The sequence below is a fragment of the Onychomys torridus genome, chromosome 17 (genome assembly GCF_903995425.1).
Source record: "Onychomys torridus chromosome 17, mOncTor1.1, whole genome shotgun sequence".
Lineage (NCBI taxonomy): Eukaryota > Metazoa > Chordata > Mammalia > Rodentia > Cricetidae > Onychomys > Onychomys torridus.
In genome coordinates, this window is record NC_050459.1 from 63,719,020 (window position 1) to 63,742,514 (window position 23,495).

Here is a 23,495-nt window from a genome sequence, read left to right on the forward strand (position 1 = left end):
TGTAAACAGGTAGTAATCTGTAGACCTGGCCAGTCTTGAATCTATAATAATCAACCTGTCTCTACCTCCTGAATGCAGGGATTAAAGGTTATGTTATCGGTGAGCTGGGCAGTGGTGGCGCACGCCTATAATCCCAGCACTCAGGAGGCAGAGGCAGGCGGATCACTATGAGTTCGAGGCCAGCCTGAGCTACCAAGCGAGTTCCAGGAAAGGCGCAAAGCTACACAGAGAAACCCTGTCTCGAAAAACAAAAAACAAACAAACAAACAAACAAACAAAAAAACCAAAATAACAAAAAAGCTTATGTTACCATGCCCACCAATCTTAGACTCTGAAATAGTTTTTGGTTTGTATGTGTGTATATACATTAAATTAATTAATTTGTTTGTTTGAGACAGGGTTCCTCACTGGTCACAGTAGGGTAGGCTTGGTTGGCCAGGGAGCTCCAACGAGTGTTGGGATTACAGGGTATTTTTACCTGGGCTCTGGGGCTAGAAGTCAGGTTCTTATGTTTGCCAGGCATGCATGTTGCCTTTTTGAGACAGGGACTTACTGTGTCACTCAGGTTGCAATCAAGCGTGACAATCCTGCTTTAGCCTTCTAGTGCTGGAATTATAGGCATGAGCCACTGTGCAAGCTAGTATTTATTTATTTATTTGGTTTTTTGAGACAAGGTTTTTCTGTGTAGCCCTGGCAATCCTGGTACTAGTTCTGTAGACCAGGCTGGCCTCGAACTCGAGATCTACGTCCCTCTAAAGGCATCCCTCTTAAGGGTCCCACAACCACCTGGCTATTTTTATTTATTTAATTAAAAAAATTTACATTTATTTACTTATTTGTGTGTGTATGTATGTATGTATGTATGTGCGTATACAAAATAAGCAATTTAAAGGATTTACTCACCCCCTGAAATTCCACCGTCTCTTGAGCCACAGACGTTGCTTGTGGATGGTGGCTCCTCTACTATGTCTGTTTATCAGGAAAATCTTTGACTTTTTTTGAAGGATCTTTACAGCAATAAAAAGCCTTTTGTAGTTAGAAATGTATTGATCTAAGTACATTTATCCAGAATAATGTAATATAGTTATCAGTCGGTGAGTATCGCTGAAACGCATGTGGGTCTAAACACTGCCTGGCCGAGGAAGTGTTGATTTATGTAACTGAAATAGCCAGGGAAGTTAGGGTTTCCTTCCTGCTGGAGACAGCACTGGGGGCATTTGGTCCCTGTGGGATGTTGAGGATAAGAAATAAGCAGTCTCTTTGGGAACTGGGAAATAAATACTGTATAGGGTGGTTCTATTCTAAATGAATGGAAGTGTTATTTGTTATGACCAGAGCTCTGCCTTGCTTCTGTTTGCAACACCACCCTTTGTGTATAGTATGTATCACTGAGTGGATAAATTCCCATAAACTGGCCTGTAAAGGGTACATGAGTACTTAAGGAAGAGTTCTAGCCAGGTAAATACCAATAATTCTAGCATTTGGGAGGCTGATTCAGGGGTGGGGTGGTTGTAGGTTTTCAGTCCAGCCTTGGTAACATCGTGAGAATTCTCACTCCCTACTCCCTCACAAAATCTTGCCATCAGTAAGGTGGTTTTATTTATTTATTTAAGTTACATCAATTTATTTATTGTGAGAAGGCATATGGTCAGAGGACAACTTTTCCAGTGGCTTCTCCCCTTCTACCCTGTGGGTCCCAGGGATTAACCTCACATTGTCAAGTGAATAAAGTGTTTTTATTTATTATTGTGGTTTTGAGGTTGAGAACCTAGGCTCTCAGTCTCACTAGGCAACTACACTTACTATTGAACTACATCTCCAGCACCATTTAAAATATTATTGTTTGATTGGTTGATACAGGGTCTCACTGTATAGCTTTAGCTGGTCTCTACTTCTGGAGTGATATATGCTGCTGGATGTGGTACCACATACATCTTTAATCACAGCACTCAGGAGGCAAAGGCAGGTAGATCTCTGTTAGAGGCCTTCCTGGTCTATGGAGTGAGTTCTAGGATAGCTATGGCTGAAGAAAGAGACCCTGTCTCCAAGAAAAGAAAAAGGTGTATGCCACCACACCTGGCCTGGCTGCTGCTATTAGGTGCTGGGGATCAAATCTTTGCTTTGTGAATATTTATTAATTATTTAAAATAAGTTTGTCTGTGTGTGGTTTTTCAAAACAGGGTTTTTCTCTGTAGCTTTGCACCTTTCCTGGATCTCACTCTGTAGCCCAGGCTGGCCTCAAACTCAGAGATCCACCTGCCTCTGCCTCCTGAGTGCTGGGATTAAAGGCATGTGCTACCACTGCCCGGCCTAAAATAAGTTTTATGTGTATGGGTTGTATTAATTAAGGTTCTCTAGAGTAACAGAACTTATAGAATGAATCTCTCTCGATATATAGGAAAAGGGGGTTATTGGAATGACTTATAGGCTGCAGTTCAGGTAGTCCAACAATGGCTGGCTGTGAGCAGAAAGAATCCAGTAGTTCAGTCTCCAAGCCTGGATGTCTCAGCTGCTCTTCAGTATATGCTGGAGTCTTGAAGAAGTAGGTTCCGATGCCAGTGAAGGAATGGATGTGTCAGCAAGTCGAGGACAAGCAGACAAACAGCAAGTTTCCTTCTTCTATGTCCTATTCCAGCAGAAGGTGTGGCCCAGATTAAAGGTGTGTCTTCCCACCTCAAGATCCAGATCAAAGCATGTGTCTGCCGTCTCAAAGGTCTGGACTAGAAGTGGGTTCAACCACTTCAAACCAAGCAAAAAAATTTCTCACAGGTGTGACCTTCATTTCTGGATTGTAGTTCATTCCAGATGTAGTCAAGTTGACAACCAAAACATTACATTGGGTGTTTGGCTTATATGCGTGTCAGTGTACTGCATGTGTCCTAGTGCCCAGGAAAGTCAGAAGGGGGCTTAGGATCCCCTACTAGAGTTACAGATGGTTATGAGCTGTTGTGTGGGTGCTGGGAATTGAATCCAGGCTTCTGTAAGAGTAGCCAATGCTTTATTGTTATTATTATTAAGAAATTTTTTATTCATTTGACATACCAACCACAGATGCCCCCTCATCCCTTCCTCTGATCCTCCCCAAACCCCCCTCCCCAGTTCACCTCTCATCCCCTTCTCTGAAAAGATATAGCCTCCCATAGGGAGTCAGCAAAGTCCAGCACATTCAGCTGAGATAGTTTCAAGTCCCTCCCCCTGCAATCAAGGCTGTGCAAGGTGTCCCATCATAGGCAATGGGCTTCAAAAAGCCAGTTCATGCACCAGGGATAGATCCTATTCCCACTGTCAGGTGCCCCTCAAACAGACCAAGCTACACTACTGTCTTGCCCATGCAGAGGGCCTACTCCAGTCCCATGCAGGCTCCATAGCTGTCTGTCCAAAGTTCATGAGTTCCCACAGGCTTGGTTTGATTGTCTCTGTAGGTTTCCTCATCATGTTGTTCTTGATGTCCTTTTTCATAGAATTCCTCTTTTCTCTCTTCGACTAGACTTCTGGAGCTGGGCCTGGTGCTTGCCGTGGCTCTCTGCATCTGTTTCCATCAGTTACTGGATGAATAGACAATGCTCTTTAACCATTGGGCCATCAATCCCAGTTCCATAAATGCCTTAAACTTTTTTTACATTTATTTATTTATTTTATTTACTTGTTTGTATATGTGTATGGGTGTTTAGTACATGCCATGGCACATGTGTGGAGGTCAGAAAATGACTTTCAGGAGTCAGTCCTTTTCTGCCTCATGGGCCCAGGGGATTGAGCTCAGATCATTAGGCCTGGGCAGCAAGTACCTTTACCCATTGAGCCATCTTGCCATCCCTTCCTGTTTTTAAAAAACAATTTAGTTACACAGAGAAACCCTGTCTCGAAAAACCAAACAAAAACAAAAACAAAAACACAGTTTAGTGCTGGGTGGTGGTGGTACAAGCTTTTAATCCCAGCACTCAGGAGGCAGGGGCAGGCAAATCTATGAGGCCAGCTTGGTCTACCAAGCAAGTTCCAGGACAGCCAGAGCTTACACAAAGAAACCCTGTCTCAGAAAACAACAACAACAACAAAAAGAAATAATTTAGGGGTGAGGATGTAACTCAATTGGTAGAGTGCTACAGAGCATGCACAAAGCCCTGGATTCAGTACTTAGCCCAGGATAAACTCAGTATGACGGATGCAGGGGTTGTTGGCTACATAGGAAGTTTGATACATGAGGTACACAAGCAAATACATAACTTGGTTTAAATTTAAACATTTGATGTGTGAAGTTAACTGGTTGATGTAATTGCCAAAGCCAGCAAAATACAGTGTTTACCTACCTGAAGTGAGTGCTGGGTGTCAATTAGTCCGTAAGTGAGCAGAATATGGTGGCTCTCACTGAGCTGCCAGCCCAGCTGCAGACAAGGAGACAAGCATGAACACCATAGGCTTTCCTGGAGGACGCCCCTTGGTGCTGCAGCCAATCTCATTGGGAGCCTGGGTGTCTATTTCTAGGAGGTTTTGAAGTGAAACTTCTGCCCATCTAACTTCCTCACCTAGCTTCTGTTTCCTTCCTGGAGGCAGAGACCAGGAGGCTCTGTGGCATTTGTGAAGTTTATGATGGCTGTTGGCAGTAGTTGATCCATGGCAACCGAGAGCAGAATGCTCAGCTTTTAGTCTTTGGAAACACACCATGTGTGTTTCTGGAGTCCTGTGGCATTCCCTCAGGGCAGAGGTATTATACAGAAGTTAATAGCTAGCAAAACCCTCCCCAACTTGAAGCTTTTTTTCTTTTTTTTTGGTGTGGTGCTGAGTATGGAAACAAGAGACCTGCTCATGTTTGGCAAGCCCTGAGATATACAGCTACTTTCTTACCTGTACTTCCCCACTTTCTTTAATTAATTTTTTGAGACAGGGTCTTGCTATGTTACCCAGGCTGCCTGAGGTGCCATCTTTCTGTCTTCCTGCTTTTGGCTATACGGTTAGAAGATCTTCCTTTGTAGCCCAGATTGGTCTTCAAACTCTGTGCTCAAAGGATCTCCCCACTGTGTGTTCTCAAGTAGCCATGACTGCAGGACTACCTGGTTTTTGTTTTTGTTTTAGTATTTTTTTTTCTCCTTAGGGTCTTGCTATGTAGCCTAGGCCAGCTTGGAATTCAGGGATCCTTGAGCACTGCTGGAATACCAGGTGTGTACCACCATTCCTGGTTGGCATTAAATTCCCACAATCCTCCTCTCTCATACAGTTCTAGGATTATAGTAGGCACCACCCTATTGGATTCAAATAAAAAATTCAGGGCTGGGGGTTGGGGATTTAGCTCAGTGGTAGAGTGCTTGCCTCGCAAGTGCAAGGCCCTGGGTTCGGTCCTCAGCTCCAGTAAAAACAAACAAACAAACAAACTCAGGGCTGGAGATATGGCCTAGTGCTTAAGACTGCTTGCTGCTCTTCCAGAGGATTCAAGCAACCACCTGTTAACTACAGCTTCAAGGGATCCAACACCTTCTTCTGGCTTCCTTGGGTATCTGCATACATGGGACAGACAGATGTATCAATAGAAATAAATCTTTTAAAAAATTAAGCTATAGTTATATACATTTCGGTTGGCTTTGAAAGTTATAAATTTACAAACTCAAGTTCCATTTGCTTTTGGGATACCATCTTACAAGGACTCCAATTTGCAGTAAGGCTTGTTAAGGAGGGAATGGCTCAGTTGCCTTTAGCCTGCTGGCTATGGGTGGGTTAGGACTTCTGTTGGTCTTTTCTGTGTCGAACACACAGATTGCAAGCCCAACACCACTTAGAGATCTTAGGCAACAGTTAACTCTGCAGCTCTCACACAACTGAGCCTGTATGATAATGAGTATTCAGAGACGGGTAATGCCTGGGGGGGGGGGGGCTCAGCAACCTAAGACAGAACGTCTGTGTGGCCTGGACAGGTGTCTCCATGATGGGTAAGGTGACCTGCTGACGTCCTACGCAACCTAAGTCAGAAGCTCATTTTTTAGTAAAAGTGTGTGTGGGGGACCTGTAGGGCCCTGGCCCCAGTTTTGGGTAACTGTTAATCCACTCAGGTCAGTGATTGGACAGGTGTTTTCCTTAACTATGGGTTGTGTGTCAGGGCTGCAGGCAGAGAGAGTCTGTTTTTTCTTTGCATCCGCACACTGACTTGGAGAGGGAGAGACGGCCCAGACTGGAGGTAGCTGTGCACAAGTGGCGATGGGCTAGTAATTGGCCCGCCTCTGGGTTCCTGCCCCCTCAAGAAGTGGGGGCTCGCTCCCTACTCCCTCCCTGAGGACTCTGCTCACACTTAGTTCTTGTGCCCCAGTTTGAGCACAGAAAACCAGTTCATGCTTGCGCTCTCTCTCTCTCTCTCTCTTTTAAATCATAAAGTTCTTTGTGAGAGGGTCTGGCTGCTGTACCTACAAACTCATGGGATGGGGAGGGTGGCCAATTGGAGCATTGCTATCCGGTTGTGAAGGTGACCTTTAGGGACAAGTTTTGGAGGGGCTGCCAGGGAGGTGTGGGGAGAACCAAGAAGCAGACATAGGCAGTTTAGCTTTTGCTGCTTTTGTGGAGTTGGTTTCTTCTGGGATGGAACTCAGGTCATCTGCTTTGCCTGTAGAGGCTGTCCTGTCTCTTTGCTGTATGAATGGACTGTTGGAGGCCATGCTTGCAGCACAAATCTTGCACTCCTCCCCTGCAGACTTGAACTTAAGTATGGGTAGTGCCATTCTGCTACCCTGGGACCTCAGAATAGGTACCTAATTATAAGTGGCCTAGTTGGTCAGGCGGTGGTGGCACATGCCTTTAATCCCAGCACTCGGGAGGCAGAGGCAGGCAGATCTTTGTGAGTTTGAGGCCAGCCTGGTCTACAGAGCAAGTTCCAGGAAAGGCACAAAGCTACACAGAGAAACCCTGTCTCAAAAAACCAAAAAAAAAAAAAAAAAAAAAAAAAAAAGCCTAGTCTTTGATACTGTGTCCTCACCTGTGCTGTAGGTATTGGGTACACAGAGGCACTCCATTAAGGCAGCTGTTACAGAGCTATAGCACAGCTGTCTACTTAAGGTTGGACAGGTTAAAGCTTCCCAGGAACAAGCTAATCTATTGTTGTGTGACAAAACTTTTCCTGGGGGGATGCAACACACCTGTCCACTCACCCCAGATAGACAGCACACGGCACACTGAAGTATGAACACCATCAAAGTTCAACTTGGTGAACCAAAGAGTTTTATTGGAGTTACTTATAGAAGAAATGACTTAAAGACAGCTGCATCACCGAAGCCCACCCCAGCAGGGGTGACAGCTTACAAAGCTGGGAGCCTGGAGCACACCGCACAGTTTTCAGAAAGCTGAACAGGTTGACCAGTGACCTTTCCGGGTGTCTTAGTTGGTCTAAACTTTTTCCAGGCAGCTCGGATAGTTTCTGCTTCTGTCAGGCAAGCAGGTCTGGTCTCTAGTCTTCTTTGCAGCTTAGTTCTGCCTACTCTGGCAGGGAGGGGCCTAGTGAATCTGGTCAGTTTCAGGGACTTGCTGAGGCTGTTTGGAGTTGTATACCTTCCTGCTTAAGGAGCTTCCTTTTGGGATGGAATGTTTAAATCTTAGAGGAAAAGGGAAGGGAGGGTAGGGTAGAGGAGGCGAACTTACACAATGTCTGTGCTGGGCCCCAGGCAGGGTACTTGGGATGGAGTCTCCTGAAGTGTAACAGGGTGGATGGGTATGAAGCTCATACCATGTTGCGTGTGACCACATGTGCCCTTGCAAAGATCTGACTTCAAGAGTGTGGACATTACTGATCTTACTTGCTGAGGGTCAGGGATGGGGCTGGATCGGGAAGGACAGAGAATGCTGCATCGAGGATGGTCTGTGTAGTAAAGAGGTTGGGAATTCCTTTTTTTTTTTTTTTTTTTTTTGAGACAGGATTTCTCTATTTGTGTAACAGCCTTGGCTGTCCTAGAACTCACTTTGTAGACCAGGCTGGCCTCGAACTCACAGTGATCCCCTGCCTCTGTCTCCCAAGGGCTGGGATTAAAGACGTGCACCACCATGCCCAGCTAGAGTTTGGGTGTTCTAAGGGAGAGAGTTTGGGTGCAGCAGAGACCCTATGTTGTCCCTTGACCTGATTTCCTTTGAACTCAACATTTTAGCATAGAAAAGCAAAGCCCAAAGTTGGTTTCAAACACAGAAAGTCTGAAATGTGACCAAGTGTGATCCAAGATTGAGCACAAGGGGAACCAGATGTGGTGGCCTGTGCCTGCAAGCCATCCACTAGGGCTGAAGCTAGAGATCAGTGTCAGTTCCATGACCACCTTCCCTGGGCACCAGAGTGGGACCCCTGTCCCTAAAACAAATAAATAAACAGGGAGTCAAATTATATAGATTAAATTTAGTCCTGTCATCTAGACTCCTTGTAAGGATCTGAAATCTGTTAAGATTTATCCTGGCATGCTTCTAGACTTTCTCGGGGGTGGGAGTTGAGGCAGGTAGGGTCTTATTCAGTATCCTAAGCTAGCCCAGAATGCATGCCACCAACACCCAGAGATTTAGGCTTTATATTTAACCCTTTAAATGCCTCTGTTGGGTGGTTATCTTTCTTTCTTTCTTTCTTTCTTTCTTTCTTTCTTTCTTTCTTTCTTTCTTTCTTCCTTCCTTCCTTCCTTCCTTCCTTCCTTCCTTCCTTCCTTCTTTCTTTCCTTTCCTTTCCTTTCCTTTCCTCCCCTCCCCTCCCCTCCCCTTCCCCTTCCCCTTCCCCTTCCCCTTTTCTTTTCTTTTCTTTTCTTTTCTTTGACATAAGGTCAGACTATGGAGCCAGAGTTTGCCTCACACTTGTAACTCTCCTGCTTCTACTTCAGCCTTCTGAGTTCTTAGATTGTACACATGTGCCACCATACCCAGTGAGGGTTGACTATTGACATCCATGAGATTATCTCCCCTCCCTTCAAAGTGCTGGGAATGGAATCTGGGGTCTAGCACATATTTAGCAAGCACTCTACCTCTGAGCTGGAATCACCAAGTTCAAGACTGGTCTTTCAACTCCCCTCTTTAGCTTAGGCAGTTCTTGAACTTGGAGTACTCCCGCCTCAGCCACAGAAGTAGCTAGGATTCCCAGCCTCTGCCAGCAGGCCTGGCTTAAATGAAGTCTTCCTGTTTTCATGCTACAGTGTGGGGCTGCTTTGCATGTAAGGAGGCATGGCTATGTGCTGTGAAGGAGAAAATAAAGTGGAAAGAGCCCCTATCTCTGTGTAGGGCGGGGCTTCTCATCCTAGAAGGGAAGCACTGGGAAGGGTGCATCTCTCTTCTGGGTAAGGAGTGGGATGTGAACTATGGGAAAGTTTGGAAATTGTTTTTCTTAATATCTGAGCCAGGGGTATTTATTGGCTAGTCAGGTCCATCCGAAGACTAAGCTTTCTCTGAGCAGGTGCCCTGAGCCTCTGGCAGCTAGGCTAGACCTCCCATCCTCTTTTACCTTCCTCCTTCCCTCCCTTTTTTCTTTCTCTCCTGTCTGTTTTGCTATTCTCCTTTAATTTATATAAAACATTTCTTTTATAAACTTTTGAGAGACTTAATGTTAAAAGTAGGTGGCATTTTGTAAATCACATGTAGATGCAAAAGGAATATTGCTTGCCCAATGGTGACACATGCAGCCAAGGACAGCAGGAGATGTGCTTCCTGGTTGCAGCAAGACTTCAGAGCAGTTACTGCTTAACCCTTTAGGGCACTGAGGTTGCTGGGAATCCTGTGGGAGCAAGGACACCATCAGAGTAACCTGGAGACTTAAAAACCATGTTCTGGAGGCTCAGGATGAGCTTAGGTGGACTTGGAATTCCATACTGTCAGGAGTGGGGCATGGCGGTTGACAACATGTAGAGCAACAGACTGGTATTGGGTATTGATGAGTGGGTACCCAGTCATCATCAAGCATTGGTACCCACTGGGTCATCTGGGCAGTTCCAGTTCTAGTGCTTTTCTCTCTCTCTCTCTCTCTCTCTCTCTCTCTCTCTCTCTCTCTCTCTCTCGACAGGGTTTCTCTGTGTAGCTTTGGGCCTTTCCTGGATCTCGCTCTGTAGACCTAGGCTGGCCTGGAACTCACAGAGATCCTCCTGGCTCTGCCTCCTGAGTGCTGGGATTAAAGGCGTGTGCCACCACTGCCCGGCACTTTTTTTTTTTTTTTTGTCTTGTTTTTGTTTTTCAAGGTAGGGGTTCTCTGTGTAACAGCCCTGGCTGTCCTGGAACTCTGTAGACCAACTTGAACTCTCAGAGATAGATCTGTCTGCCTCTGCTTAGTACTGGGATTAAAGGGTGTGCCACCAAGTCCAGCCTCTAGTGTTTTTTTTTTCTTCCTTTTCTTTTTTAATATTATTTATTTATTTGTTTGTTTATTTATTTATTTGGTTGCTGGGAATTGAACTCAGGACCTCTGGAAGAACAATCAGTGCTCTTAACCTCTGAGCCATCTCTCCAGCCCCCCAACCTTTTTTTTTTTTTTTTTAAAAGAATAAGTTAGAGCTGGGTGTTGGTGGCACACACCTTTAATCCCAGCACTTACTTGGGAGGTAGAGGCAGGTGAATCTCAGTAGGAAGTACACTTGAACGCATTGGCACAGGAGATCAACTTCCCAAAGATAACATCAACAGCACAAACACTGAGCACAACAATTAATAAATAGGATCTCTTGAAACTGAGAAGCTTTTGTAGGGCAAAAGACATGGTCAATAAGACAAAAAGACAGACTACAGAATGGGAAAAGACCTTTACCAACCCCACATCTAACAGAGGACTGATCTCTAAAATATATAAAGAACTCAAGAAACTAGACATCAAAATACTGAACAGTCCAATTTAAAAAATGGGCTTAAGAGCTAAATAGAGAATTCTCAAAAGAAGAATCACAAATGGCTGAGAGACACTTGAAGAAATGCTCAACATCCTTAATCATCAGAGAAATGCAAATCAGAACGACTCTGAGATACCACCTCACACCTGTCAGAATGGCTATGATCAAAAACACTAATGACAGTCTATGTTGGAGAGGATGCAGAGTAAAGGGAACACTCCTCCACTGTTGGTGGGAATGCAAACTTGTACAACCACTGTGGAAATCAGTATGGTGGTTTCTCAGAAAATTGGGAATTGACATACCTCAAGACCCAGCCATACCACTCTTGGGCATATACCCAAGGAATGCTCAATCAAACTACAAAGATACATGCTCAACTGTGTTCACAGCAGCACTATTTGTAATAGCCAGAACCTGGAAACAACCTAGATGCCCATCAACTGAAGAATGGATTAAGAAAATATGGTACATATACACAATGGAGTACTACTCAGCAGAGAAAAACAATGACAGCATGAAATGTGCAGGCAAATGGATGGAACTAGAAAAAATCATCCTGAGTGAAGTAACCCAAACCCAGAAGGACAAACATGGTATGTACTCACTCATAAGTGGATTCTAGATATAAAACAAAGAACAATCAGACTGCAACCCACAGAACCAGAGAGGCTATATAGCAGGGGGGACCCTAGGATGACTGTAGCTTATAATAAGTTTTGGTTTTACTCAATTACTGGGCAAGCCTCAGTGAAACATTTCACTATTAGGATAAGAATTTATACTGTATCAAGCTGATAATAGAAAAATAAATTAATTAATTAAAAAAAAAAGAATAAGTTAGAGCTGGGTGTTGGTGGCACACACCTTTAATCCCAGCACTTACTCGAGAGACAGAGGCAGGTGAATCTCAATGAGTTTAAGGCCAGCCTGGTGAACTCTACAAAGTGAGTTCCAGGACAGCCAGAACTGTTACACAGATAAACCCTGTCTTGAAATCCAAAAAAGAAAAAAAAAAAGTTAGAAAAAAATAAAAACAAAATAGAAGAAAGCTTGGTACAATTTATTATTTTTTCTGTGTTGCTCAAAATCAAAGCCAGGTTTTGTGCATTCTAGGCACAGAGGCTTCATACTCGTCCCCGTGTACTTTCTTTGTTTTCTTTTATGAGAAAGGGTCTTTCTGTATCCCAAGCTGGCTTCAGGTTGTCTGTCTTTTCTTTCTTTCTTTCTTTCTTTCTTTCTTTCTTTCTTTCTTTCTTTCTTTCTTTCTCCCCTTCCCTTCCCTCTCTTCCTTCCTTCCTTCCTTCCTTCCTTCCTTCCTTCCTTCCTTCCTTCCTTCCTTCCTTCCTTCCTTTTATTCTTTTTTGGAGCCTGTTCTGGAACTCTGTAGATCAGGCTGGTCTTGAATGGTCTTGAACTCACAGAGATCCGCCTGGCTCCGCCTCCTGAGTGCTGGGATTAAAGGCTGCACCACCACCCAGCCTGCTGGCTTCAGTTTTAAGCAGTCCTCCTTCTTCCTCTGCCTCCTGCGTGCTGGGGAATCATGCCTGCATCACCACACTTGCCTTGTTTATTCCTGTAAAGATTTCCTGAAGAAACAAATAGGGGCCTTGCACCACTGTTTGATAATAGTAATCTCAAATTGGTCAAAGCTTACAGTCATTTCTGCTTTGCCTGTGAACCTACATGGACATTTCATTATATGCCGGTTTTTGTTTTTGTTTTTGAGATAGGGTCTTACTGTAGCTTAGGCTGTCCTTGAACTTGCAATGATGCCCCTGCCTCAGCTTTCCAGATTCTAGGGTTAGGTCTGAAGAGATGGTTCAGCATTTAAGAATACTTACTGATGGGGTTGGAGAGGTGGCTCAGTAGTTGAGAACAGACTGTTCTTCCAGAGGACCTGGGTTCAGTTCCCAGTACCCACATGACAGTTTCTGTAACTGCAATTCCAGGGGATGTGACACCATCATACAGACATATACATGCAGGCAACAAAAAGAAAAAAAAACAAAAAACAATGAACATAAAATTAAAAAAAAAATTACTTAACTGCTTTTCCAATATCCACATGGTGGCTTACAACCATCTGTAACTGCAGTTCAGGGGATCCCATACTGTCTTAGTCAGGGTTTCTGTTGCTATGATGAAACACCATGACCAAAGCAAGCGGGGGAGGAAAAGGTTTATTTGGCTTACACTTCCACATCACTGTTCATAATCTAAGGAAATGAGGACAGGAACTCAAATAGTGAAGGAACCTGGGGCAAGAGCTGACGCAGAGGCCATGGATGGGTGCTGCATATTGGCTTGCTCCCCACAGCTTGCTCAGCCTGGTTTCTTAAAAAAATAGAATTCAGGACCACCAGCCCAGGGGTGGACCCACCTGCAATGGGCTGAGCTCTCCCTATTAGTCAGTAATTAAGAAAATGTAATAGAAACTTGCCTAAGCCCAATCTTATGGAGGCTTTCTCAATTTGAGTTTCCCTCCATTCAGATGAACCTAGCTTGTGTTGAGTTGACCTAAAACTAGCCAGCACATATACCCTCTTTTGGCTTCTATACATGTGATGTACTTCTGTACATGCCCACAAATACTTATACATAATAAGTAAAAATACATGAAAAGTTCCAAGATTATATCTATGAGGTACTATATCCAGTTGGTCTCAGACTCTTGAGTTTATTTATCTGTGGTGTTGGGATTGGACTCACTGAGTTTCATATGCTACTCAGACTCCTGAGTTTCAGACTTCCCACCTCTTGAACAGCTAGCTGGTTCTGCAGCCATGTGCTGTCATGTCCAGATACCAGCCCTAATTTTATTGTCTTGGTTCTGGGAATAGAACTCAATTCTTCATCTATGCCAAGCATGAGTTCTACTCTATTAATGAGCAATACCACCAGCCTGGCCCTGCCACTAGTATTTTCTTTAAACATTTATTTATTTTGTGTACACACACACACAAACACACAAAATTACAGGAGTCAGTTTTCTCCTTCTACCATGTGGGGTCCCAGGGATTGAACTCAGGTTGTCAGGCTTGGCAGTAAGCATTTTTACCTAACGAGCCCTCCTGCCAGCTCAAAGCTGGCCTTTTCATCCCCCTTTTCCAAGTATTTTGTTATAGTTCAAGCCAGCCTGCTGCTCTGCTGTTCTGGATGCCTGGAATGCTTTCTATAATTTATCTGTTAGGAGCTTCCTCAAATATCTCATCATCAGAGAGGGGCTTAGTTCTTCCTCTGTGACTCCTCAACCTGCTGGCCTTTCCTCTTTCTTCCTTCTCTTCCTTTTCCCTCTCTTTCCTTCATACTGGGGTGCATCATACTGCATGCTTGGGTCCTGGGAATCAGACTGGGTGGTGAGACAATGAGGAAAGAACAGACACACATACAGAGAAGCTGGGGTCAGGTGGACTGTGCTTGCTCTGATCTATGGCAACTACTATACTATAACCTGGCACCTGAGGGTGTTTATTATTATGTGTAGCACAGGAGGAGGAGTGAGCTAGCCTGGGTAGGAGGTTCTATAGGGAGCAGTCTCCTGTAGTGTCCTGGAGGAGGAAGCTGTGCTTACTAGTTTTTGTACAACTGCCAACATTTGAACTGGGATCAGAGGAAGGATTTGCAGTGCCTCTGAATCTCACCCCAGGAAAAGGCTTTGCCAATTCCCATGTGTCCACACATTGGGTCCTTGACTTGGCTTGGCCTATGCAAACAATACACAGTCACCCAGGACTTCATCCACTCTCCACAGTCACCCAGGACTTCATCCATCTATACAGTCACCCAGGACTTCATCCACTCTCTACCCAGTCACTCAGGACTTCATCCACTCTCCACAGTCACCCAGGACTTCATCCACTCTCTACCCAGTCACCCAGGACTTCATCCACTCTCTACCCAGTCACTCAGGACTTCATCCACTCTCTACCCAGTCACTCAGGACTTCATCCACTCTCCACAGTCACCCAGGACTTCATCCACTCTGCACAGTCACCCAGGACTTCATCCATCTATACAGTCACCCAGGACTTCATCCATCTATACAGTCACCCAGGACTTCATCCATCTATACAGTCACCCAGGACTTCATCCACTCTCCACAGTCACCCAGGACTTCATCCACTCTCTACCCAGTCACTCAGGACTTCATCCACTCTCCACAGTCACCCAGGACTTCATCCACTCTGCACAGTCACCCAGGACTTCATCCATCTATACAGTCACCCAGGACTTCATCCACTCTCCACAGTCACCCAGGACTTCATCCACTCTGCACAGTCACCCAGGACTTCATCCACTCTGCACAGTCACCCAGGACTTCATCCACTCTGCACAGTCACTCAGCACTTCATCCACTCTTTACACAGTGACCCAGGGCTTCCTACATTGGGGATAGAACCCAGCACGTCCACATGATAAGTAAGCCCTCTAGAACTAACCTAACTTTAGCTTTCTCCTTTACTTTTAAACAGTGTCTGTCTAAATGCCAGACATTGTGAAAAGGAATTTCTCGGAGGGACCCGATACTGTTTAAGTTACCCAAGGTGCCTCAAGCCTCTCTGGTAGCAGGATGATGGGCCTGTGTCTCTAGGCCAGATGGCTCTTTGTTTTTTGTTTTGTTTTGTTTGTTTGTTTGTTTTTAATACTGCTGGGAACATAATCTAGGGCCTCTAGCTTGCTAGTCACTGGCTTATTTGTTGAGCTGCAGCTGAGTCCAGCTGAGTCTCCCTCTTCTCTCTTCCTCATTTTAATTTTTTGAGACTGGATCTCCTGTGACTCAAATTAGCCATGAGCTCCTGGTCCTTCTGCTCTGCTTCCTGAGTGCTGGATGATAGATGTGCACCTGATTCTTAGGAGTGTATTCTGTAAGCTGGGGTCACTCTGTCTGTCTGTCAGCTTGTGGAGTATGTTTCTGCTGGCCTCTCACCCATGAAGCTCTCGGGACTCGTGTTCTCCTAGTTCTTGGTAGGAATGCATTTTAAGTTTTGTTCACCAGAAACTAGAAAGGAACTTTCGAATTGAAAGTGTAGTGTTGCCAGGCATGGTGGCATACACTTTTAGTCCCAGCACTTGGGAGGCAGGTGGATGAGTTCGAGGCCAGCCTGGTCTACAGAGTGAGTTCCAGGACAGCCAGTGCTACATGAAGAGGCCCTGTCTTGAAAAAAACCAACCAAACAACCAAACAACCAAACAACCAAACAACCAACCAAACAAACAAAAAAAAAAAAAAAAGAAAGAAAGAAAAGAAAAGAAAAAGAAAGAAGAAAAGTGCAGGAAGACCATCATTCAACAGGGTACACTGCCCAGTTCCTGTGCTCCTGTGCTTGCTTTGGGTCCTTGGGCCAGCCCCAGCTTTTGCTATAAAAGGAGACATGAACGTGGAATTTAGCCCCCAAGGTTTTTTTCTTCTCCCCTTCATTACCTTCATTGTGTAGGAACAGGCTCAGATGTTAGTTTATTTAATAGTGTATTTAAAAGATAATTAGACTGTTTTTACAGTGGTTGGGATATAAGGAGGCCTGGCTATTATTTATTAGCAAAGTTTGGTTTTTTTTTCCTTTTCCTTTTCTTTCTCTCTGCTCTTCCCTGGGGTTCTGGCATGCTGGGCAAGGGTTCCACTGTTGAGGTACAGCTCCTGTTAGAGAAGTGTTTTCAAAGTGTTTCACTAACAGTTTGTTCATAGAGCAAAGAGAGCAGAGGAAAACAGGACTGTTAATTAGGGTGTCTGCAGATGGACAGTGGAGTGAGTAGGTGATTGCCTCATGTTTCTTAAGAGCCTGCCCAAAGCACCAGGGTGGAGAGATTTCCATCCAAGCAGCTAAGTCAAAAAGGGACCCCCAAAGGGCCTGCATCTACCGTTCCCCTGGCTTTGCTGCTGTCACAGAAGGAAACCTTGTGGTGTTTTCCCTTTGCTTTTCACTCAATACTTTCTCACCTGGAGCAGCCTACCTGTCACCAGTCTACAAGGCAGTGTCATTAGTATGTCACAGCTGAGGCCTCCTTCTTTAAACAGGACAGTTTGTCACCTTGGTTACTCACAAAGGCCTCAACAGCTCAGACTCTGGAATTCTTACCTTAGCCTGGAGTTTTAGGTCTCCCACTTGACCAGACTTGGTTCTTTTTGTGGTTGGTGTTAACAGGAACCACCTCAGTACGTGAGGTAGCATTTTGCTTGTTTGCTTGGTTTTGCACACCATCTGATTAATCACCGTGGATTACGTTAGAGCAACGGTGCTGTGTATAATGGAAGCCCTGGATACTGCCTACCCAGTTTTGCACTGGCATGGCCCTGTAGGCTCCTGAACTACAGCTGGTCAAGTTTGAGAGCTTTGTTTGAGCTGAAACATTCACATTTCTTCCTTATGTTCCCCCTTTGGTATTTTGTATCTTTTTGAAGTTGAAGAATGCTCCCCTTCTGAGGTCCTGCAAGATGTTACATTAAACTTGGAAGTTTAGATGTACGGTGGGATCAGTGACAAAGTTGCCAGTCTATGTGGAACTCAACAGATAATTCTGAAGGGCTTTAGGAAGGCAGTGTTGAAGACGAGCATTTCTGTAAAGCTTGTTCCATAGGAAATATTTTTCAAATTTTGGGTGAGATCCACTTGTGGGTGGGAAGTACATTGACAGTTTTCTCAACTAAACACAACGGACGCCATCCGATTATGTTACAGTTGTGTGGTCACATGTTTCAGTTATGTATGTTACAAAAAAGCCACTTCAACAGTTTTCAGGAGTCCAGGTATCTGTCACATCACAAACTGTTTTAAGGCTGGAATAGGAACATGGCAGGAGCTTAGTTCGGTGATTTTAATAATGACAACTGCTTTGTGACACTAGGCTTTCTCCCCCAGCCCCATCTCAAGACAGGGTTCTCTGTGTAGCCTGGCTGTCCTGGGACTCCATCTGTAGACCAGGCTGGCCTTGATTCAGATCCACCTGCTTCAAGGCTTTCTATTCTATTTTTTCTTCTATTTTCTCCTTTCTATTCTATTCTTTAAAAAATGTTTAGATTAAAAAATGTTTATTTGATGTGTATGAATGTTTTGCCTGCATGTGTGTCCTTGTGCACCACATGAGCACTTGGTTCCTGAGGAGATGGGGAGCCTCCATGTGGGTGCTGAGAATAGAACCCAGGTCTTTCACAACAAACAAGAAGTCCCCTTAACCATTGAGCCAACTTTCCAGCCCTGAGCTTTCTTTTCTTAAGGTTTCTTTATGATTTGTATGACGTTTTGTCTGCATGTATGTCTGTTCACTAGGTATGTGCTTGAGGTCAGAAGAAGGCATAGATCCCCTGGAACTGTAGTTATGGACTGTTGTAAGCCACCATAGGGGTGCTGGTACCCATAACTGTGGAGCCATTGCTGCAGATGTGTTTTCTTTTAAATTAACATTTATTTATGAGTGCATGTTTGTGAGAATGGTACTGAATGTCTCGCTGTCTGACAATGGACTTTCTATGAACTTTATACTTTCCCCCGTTGAAATTGTAAATTGGTTTTAGGTGCTTCATGACCTCCCCAAACTCGCTTCCTTTCTGGTTATATTGTCTTCTCGGTGCTAACTGGAGAGGTTTGGGCTCAGGTTTGTTTTCTTGGGGATTTCGTTTTCTCCAGCATAGGCCAGGTGTGGATGACTGAAGGGAGACAGGGGTCCATCACTGTGTCTGGAGGTGGGTAGGCTCCGTGGGTAGGTTGTTTCATCTAAGAACTGTCGGTGGCTCAGGGGAGGGAATCGCTCAGCCGATCGCACCCTCTCCCAGGTCAACACCGAAGTTCCTGAGAGGGAGCCTCGCGAGGCCCTGGACGCGTGTTTCAGAGTTGCCAGAGGTGGCCCTGCAGAGCCCGGGCGAGGTCAGCGTGAGTCAGCCCTGGGCGCGGCCGGGCTGTTCGCGCCAAGCTGGCCACGGCCCGAGGGGGCGCGCAGTAGCTCCTGTGGAAAAGCCGGCAGCCCAGCGCTAAGTCGCAGATCTGCGGGGCGGGGAGGGCGGCGCTTGCGGGGAGGCCCGCCCGACCCCGCCCCTCACCACGCCCACACCAGACCACGCCCACAAGAGCCACTCCCCTTCCAGAGCCCCGCCCATCCGGGCGCGGGCGGGCGGCGTCGCCTTTAAGAGCTCCCCGGTGTTTTGGGGGCCGCGGGCCGGGCGCGCTGACCTGGTGCGCATGTCCCGGGCGGTGACGCCGGCGCCGGGCTCCATGTGTGCGGCCGAGGGGCGCATTATCTGGCCGGCGGCGCGGGCGGGCGGAGCGGCGGAGCGAGCGCCGCGGGCCCGGGCGGCCCCTCAGGCGCAGCGAGCACGCGCGGCCGGTGCCCCCCGCCCCCCGCTCTGTGGACACGCGCGCTGCCCCCGGGCCCGGTCGGTGCGCGGCCCGGTAAGTTCCCAGCAAACTTGGCCAGGCGGGGTGGGGGCGCGGGAAAGTGGGAGCTCGGTCGCATACGGCGAGCTGCGCTGTGGTTCGCTTCGCTCGCGCCGCGGGAAAGTTCCCCGCCGCCCGCGCACGTGGGTCTGGGGGCCGGGGTCCCGGGAAGTGGCCAAGCAGTCTCGCTGCCTCTTGAGCTTTTCGGGATGGGGGGGCCGTACCGACGGGGGCAGCGGGAGCGCAGCACGTGGGCCAGTGGCGTGGGGCGAGGGTCCTAGCGAGGGTCGGGGGTCCCGGCCCCGCGGCTGCGTTGAATCCGGCGGCGGCGGCGGTGGCGGCGGCGGCGGCGGAGGCGGCGGAGGATCCCGTGTCAGAATAAGAGTCCCCGCGCGCCCACGCCTGCAGGGCTGGCCCTCCCCTCCGCACCCCCCCTCGCCCTGCTTGGGCTCGCGCGCCCTTCCTGCTTGACCCCGGGGAGCCAGGGGACCCTTCCCCCTCTCCTGGTTCCTGGCTTCCTCATGACCCTCCACTTTAAATTTGCCTCTGGGTCTATGAGGTGGCTCTATTAATTTCTTTTTTTCTTCCACCTGGAACGGGTTGGCATCAGTGACTAGACAGCAGCAGCTGGCCTTTAAAGGATTAATGCCAAGAATCGGAATTGATCACTTCAACAAGGAAAGGCTTCTGGGCAGGCCTCAGCCGCAGCCGGACACCGATATGGGTCTGTGCTCACAGAGACCCAGAAATGAATGGGGATCCCTTATTAGGACCTGTATGGCAGTCTGTTGCCTCTCTGCCCCTGCAGTTTAGCAGAGGCTGCAAGTTCTACATACCTGACCCACTGCAGGTAGTTCACCCTTATCTTGAGGCTTTGGATTCTTTAGGACAAAGTCCGGGTGAGTCCAGAGCCTTGAATTTTCTTCTTCACGGTGTTTACTTCTTTTTGCCTTCTTGAAGTACACAGCTTTCCTCACATCCCTGTTAATGTGTGTGTGTGTGTGTGTGTGTGTGTGTGTGTGTGTGTGTCCATTCACAAAGTGACACCTGGTTGTGGACAGAACCCTGTATGCTGAGCCTAAGTCTTGTTTTGATCTCATCCTGCCTTTCAGAGAGTACAACTTTTTTAAAAGTAGCATTATACCACAGCACTGTATGTGAATACCCTCCAGTCCATAGCTGAGATCTGGCCCTCAGATATGAGAACCTCCTGTGTGCGAATGCCAAGTTTCCTTTGCAAATATAGCGAGTAGCAGAAATGGTCCCTGGGATGTAGGGTGCGTACTACCTATATCTACTTTCCAGTTGAGGAGTTAAAGCTTCTGAAGGCCTTGCTGTGTGTCCCCCTCTCCCTGTGTCCCCCTCTTAGTGGAGGGGCAAAGATGGGCTTGTGGTTCCTCTCAGCGTTAGTCTGGGAATGCTGCTGTTTTCAGCCTGCCTATGAGAACCCCCCAGCTCCAGAACATGAGCCAAGCTCCTTGTACCTCTGCATGGAGGCGGTGTAATCTGGTGACAAGAACACCATGCCAGCCTTGCTGTGTCTCTGGAGAACGGAATCCAGCTGGCCTTTGAGGGGCACAGCCACTAGGCAGCTGCAGACTCAGAGTTCTCTAGAGGAGACAGCTAAGTGTGGGAATTTTGAGAGCAGTTCCCTAGGCTCTCTTCACTCAATACTCACCTCTCATTCTTCATCTGCCCCTGAAATTCTGAAGCATTTTTTAAAATGTTATTTTTTTGGTGTTTGCGCTCATGAATGTGTGGAGTCAGCGGACAACTTTCTGGAGTTGCTTTTCCCTCCACCGTGTGGGTTCCAGAGAAAAAGCTTGCGTGATCAGGCTTGGGGGCAGGTATCTTTCCCAGCTGAGCACCCTGCCACAACCTTCTCTTTAATTCAAGTGTAGTGCAGGAAATGGGAGCATTTGTGCATTACTGATTGATCACCATGCTTTGTTAGTTCCACTCTGATGACATTTCTTTAAGAGTATTATGTCATCTCTATTAATGTGTCATTTGGCAGGTCCTGTGATGAAGCATATTATGATGGTGACGGATCTGTGCAGTGTTTGAGTCTGAGCCTCCTCAGGAAGCTTTCTGGAAGCTGTTGTGTCTGTGTGCTGCCCCACCCCCAGGAAGGAGTTATTTTATGTTGGTTTGGTTTTGTTCCTTTTTGAGACAGGGTCTCACTGTAGCCAAGGCTGGCTTGGAATCACACTGTAGCCCAGGCTGGCTTCAAACTTTGTATAGTCCTCAACCCTTATTTGAGTAATAAAGCACATTGTTAAGACTTAGATGCTCAGTTCTCCAGTAGCTGCCTGACTTGTTCTGCATCATTTAATCTGTGAATTTCTGGCATTGCAAATAGTGATTTGCAGATTGATTTATTCAGTATATATCAGTGTGTATACTGTGCCTCTGGCTTTGTACTAGAAATCACTTCTCAGGAGAGGTACAGTGAGGGTAGTGGGCTAAGAAAACTTAGAGGGGACAGAAGGAGAAGGGCTGTGTGACCTTATGGGCTAGGGCTTTTCCCTTTTGGGGTCACAGGATAAGTAGAGGTTGAGTAAGTACATCAAGAGAAAAATGGAGAGTTTCTGGAGGGAGAGTGCTTGAGCGGAAGGCAGACTGGAATTGTTCAGTGTGTGTTGATCATCAGTGTGTGGGCCCTCTGTTCTGTGACTCCCGCCCCTCGTCTTGTGGGCAGGCTTGGCAGGCTGGCAGCTGGGATTTCCCCCGAGAGCAGTGGCACTCATCAAAGGGGCCAGACAGCCCAGGCCAAGGCCTCTCTGGGTCTGAACAGATAACCGAAAGGATGTGGGTGGGAAGCAGCAATGTTGGTATCTGTTCTTCTGGAGAAATTAAGATCTTGACTTCAGAAGTCTTGGTTTTCAGCCCTTCTAGAGAGTTGGGCTTAAGACCAGACCAGACTAGCCACTGAGTGCCTGGGTGTTAAGAAAGCCCCTTCTTGGACTCCAGTTTTCCTTCCTCCCTCCCTCCCTCCATCCCTCCCTCCCTTCCCCTTCCTTCCTTCCTTCCTTCCTTCCTTCCTTTTTTTTCGAAGTACCATGTAGTTTTGGTACCTGTCCTGGCTCTTGCTCTGTAGACCAGGCTGGCCTTGGGATTTACAGGTGTGCACCACCACTGCCTGGCTATGGACTCCAGTTTTCTGTCCCTCCCAGGAGCAGCAGGGCTGTTTTCTTTACCCTCATAAGTTTATGCTCAGTGTGGAGAGCTGGGAAGATTATGAAACAGGCTATAGGTGCAGTCTTAGAGGAGCATGGCTGGGGCTTCCTCCTAAGAACCAGAAGAACAAGTTGTCAGTGCCACAGTTAGAGGCTGAATGTGGTTATTGGTTAGGCATGGATGCTGCTTCAGGAGGTGACAGACTGTCAGGTAGCAGGACTGACTTCCTGCTCCACCTGTACAAAGTGGCCTCTTTGGATTGAATTAGGAAGGCAGTGATGGTTAAGCTGACCACACAGCAAAGTATAAGTCCCCATACTGGTATCTTCAGGAGAAAAGAGTGTCCATTCCTCTAGGCACCAGAAGACTCTTGCCAGTGTGATCCAGGAGAATGTTGGGCTCAGTCCCCTGCCCCTCCCCTTCCCAGAGCTTTCCAGGCTGTATTTGTGACCTCTTTTTGTCTGATGAAAATGTAGGTTAGTCTTTTAGAAGACAAAGGGATTTATTTTAATAGAATACTCATGGGTAGCCTCAGGATGGCACTGGGAGCCTTCAGGTTGCCCAGCCAGGGCCTCTTGCCACTTCTGTGGGCCGCACCAGCTTTCTCTTCATCTTCAGAGAAGCACTTGCTGTTTTCCAGGTGTCCTCCTTAGGGACTTAGATTCCATGTTCCGTTCTAGTTCTCAGTTCTGGGGTTCCTCATAGGAAAGGTCTGGTGACGCCTCTTTCAGAGCCAGAGCACCCATCTGGCCTCAGGGGTGGGGAATGGAGAAGAGCTCCTAGCAGGCTGAGGTGGGAGTTGTGGAGGTTTGGGGTTGTAGAACTCTGGGAGCTACTTGTCCTCAAGGCTGACAAGTGCCAGGTGGAGAGCTGTGGCTCGGGAGAGGGTAAAGGCTGCTTGTTTGAAGGATTCGTTGACAACTCTTCTAGACTCCCACCTGGCTAGTTTGATCTTTCTGTTCCTGTAGCCTACCTGAGGTGGTGCTTTTAAGACTGCTGGATGGTCCGACTTAGCCTGTTCTGCATGAGTGTGAGCCCCGCCTGCCACTTGCTAGTGACTGGCTGCTGCTGAACCGCCCTCTGGTCTCCTTTTCTGGAAAAGGGGTGGTGCTTTCTACTGCTTTGGGGGGTTGTGTTGGTGAGATAAGGAATG

General features: G+C 46.9%; 1 protein-coding gene across 6 annotated transcripts in view; it reads left to right on the forward strand.

The window, feature by feature from the left end:
• Gatad2a (GATA zinc finger domain containing 2A) overlaps positions 1–23,495 on the forward strand; it is a 92,718-nt gene that overhangs the window by 7,755 nt on the left and 61,468 nt on the right. For 4 of the 6 annotated variants that reach the window (XM_036166388.1, XM_036166394.1, XM_036166393.1 and 1 more), the window contains exon 1: positions 18,877–19,177. The exons of the other annotated variants lie outside the window; for them this stretch is intronic. The gene's annotated coding sequence lies outside the window, so the exon portion shown is untranslated. Of the gene's footprint in view, positions 1–18,876; positions 19,178–23,495 lie in introns of those variants that run through there. 6 annotated transcript variants of the gene reach the window in all.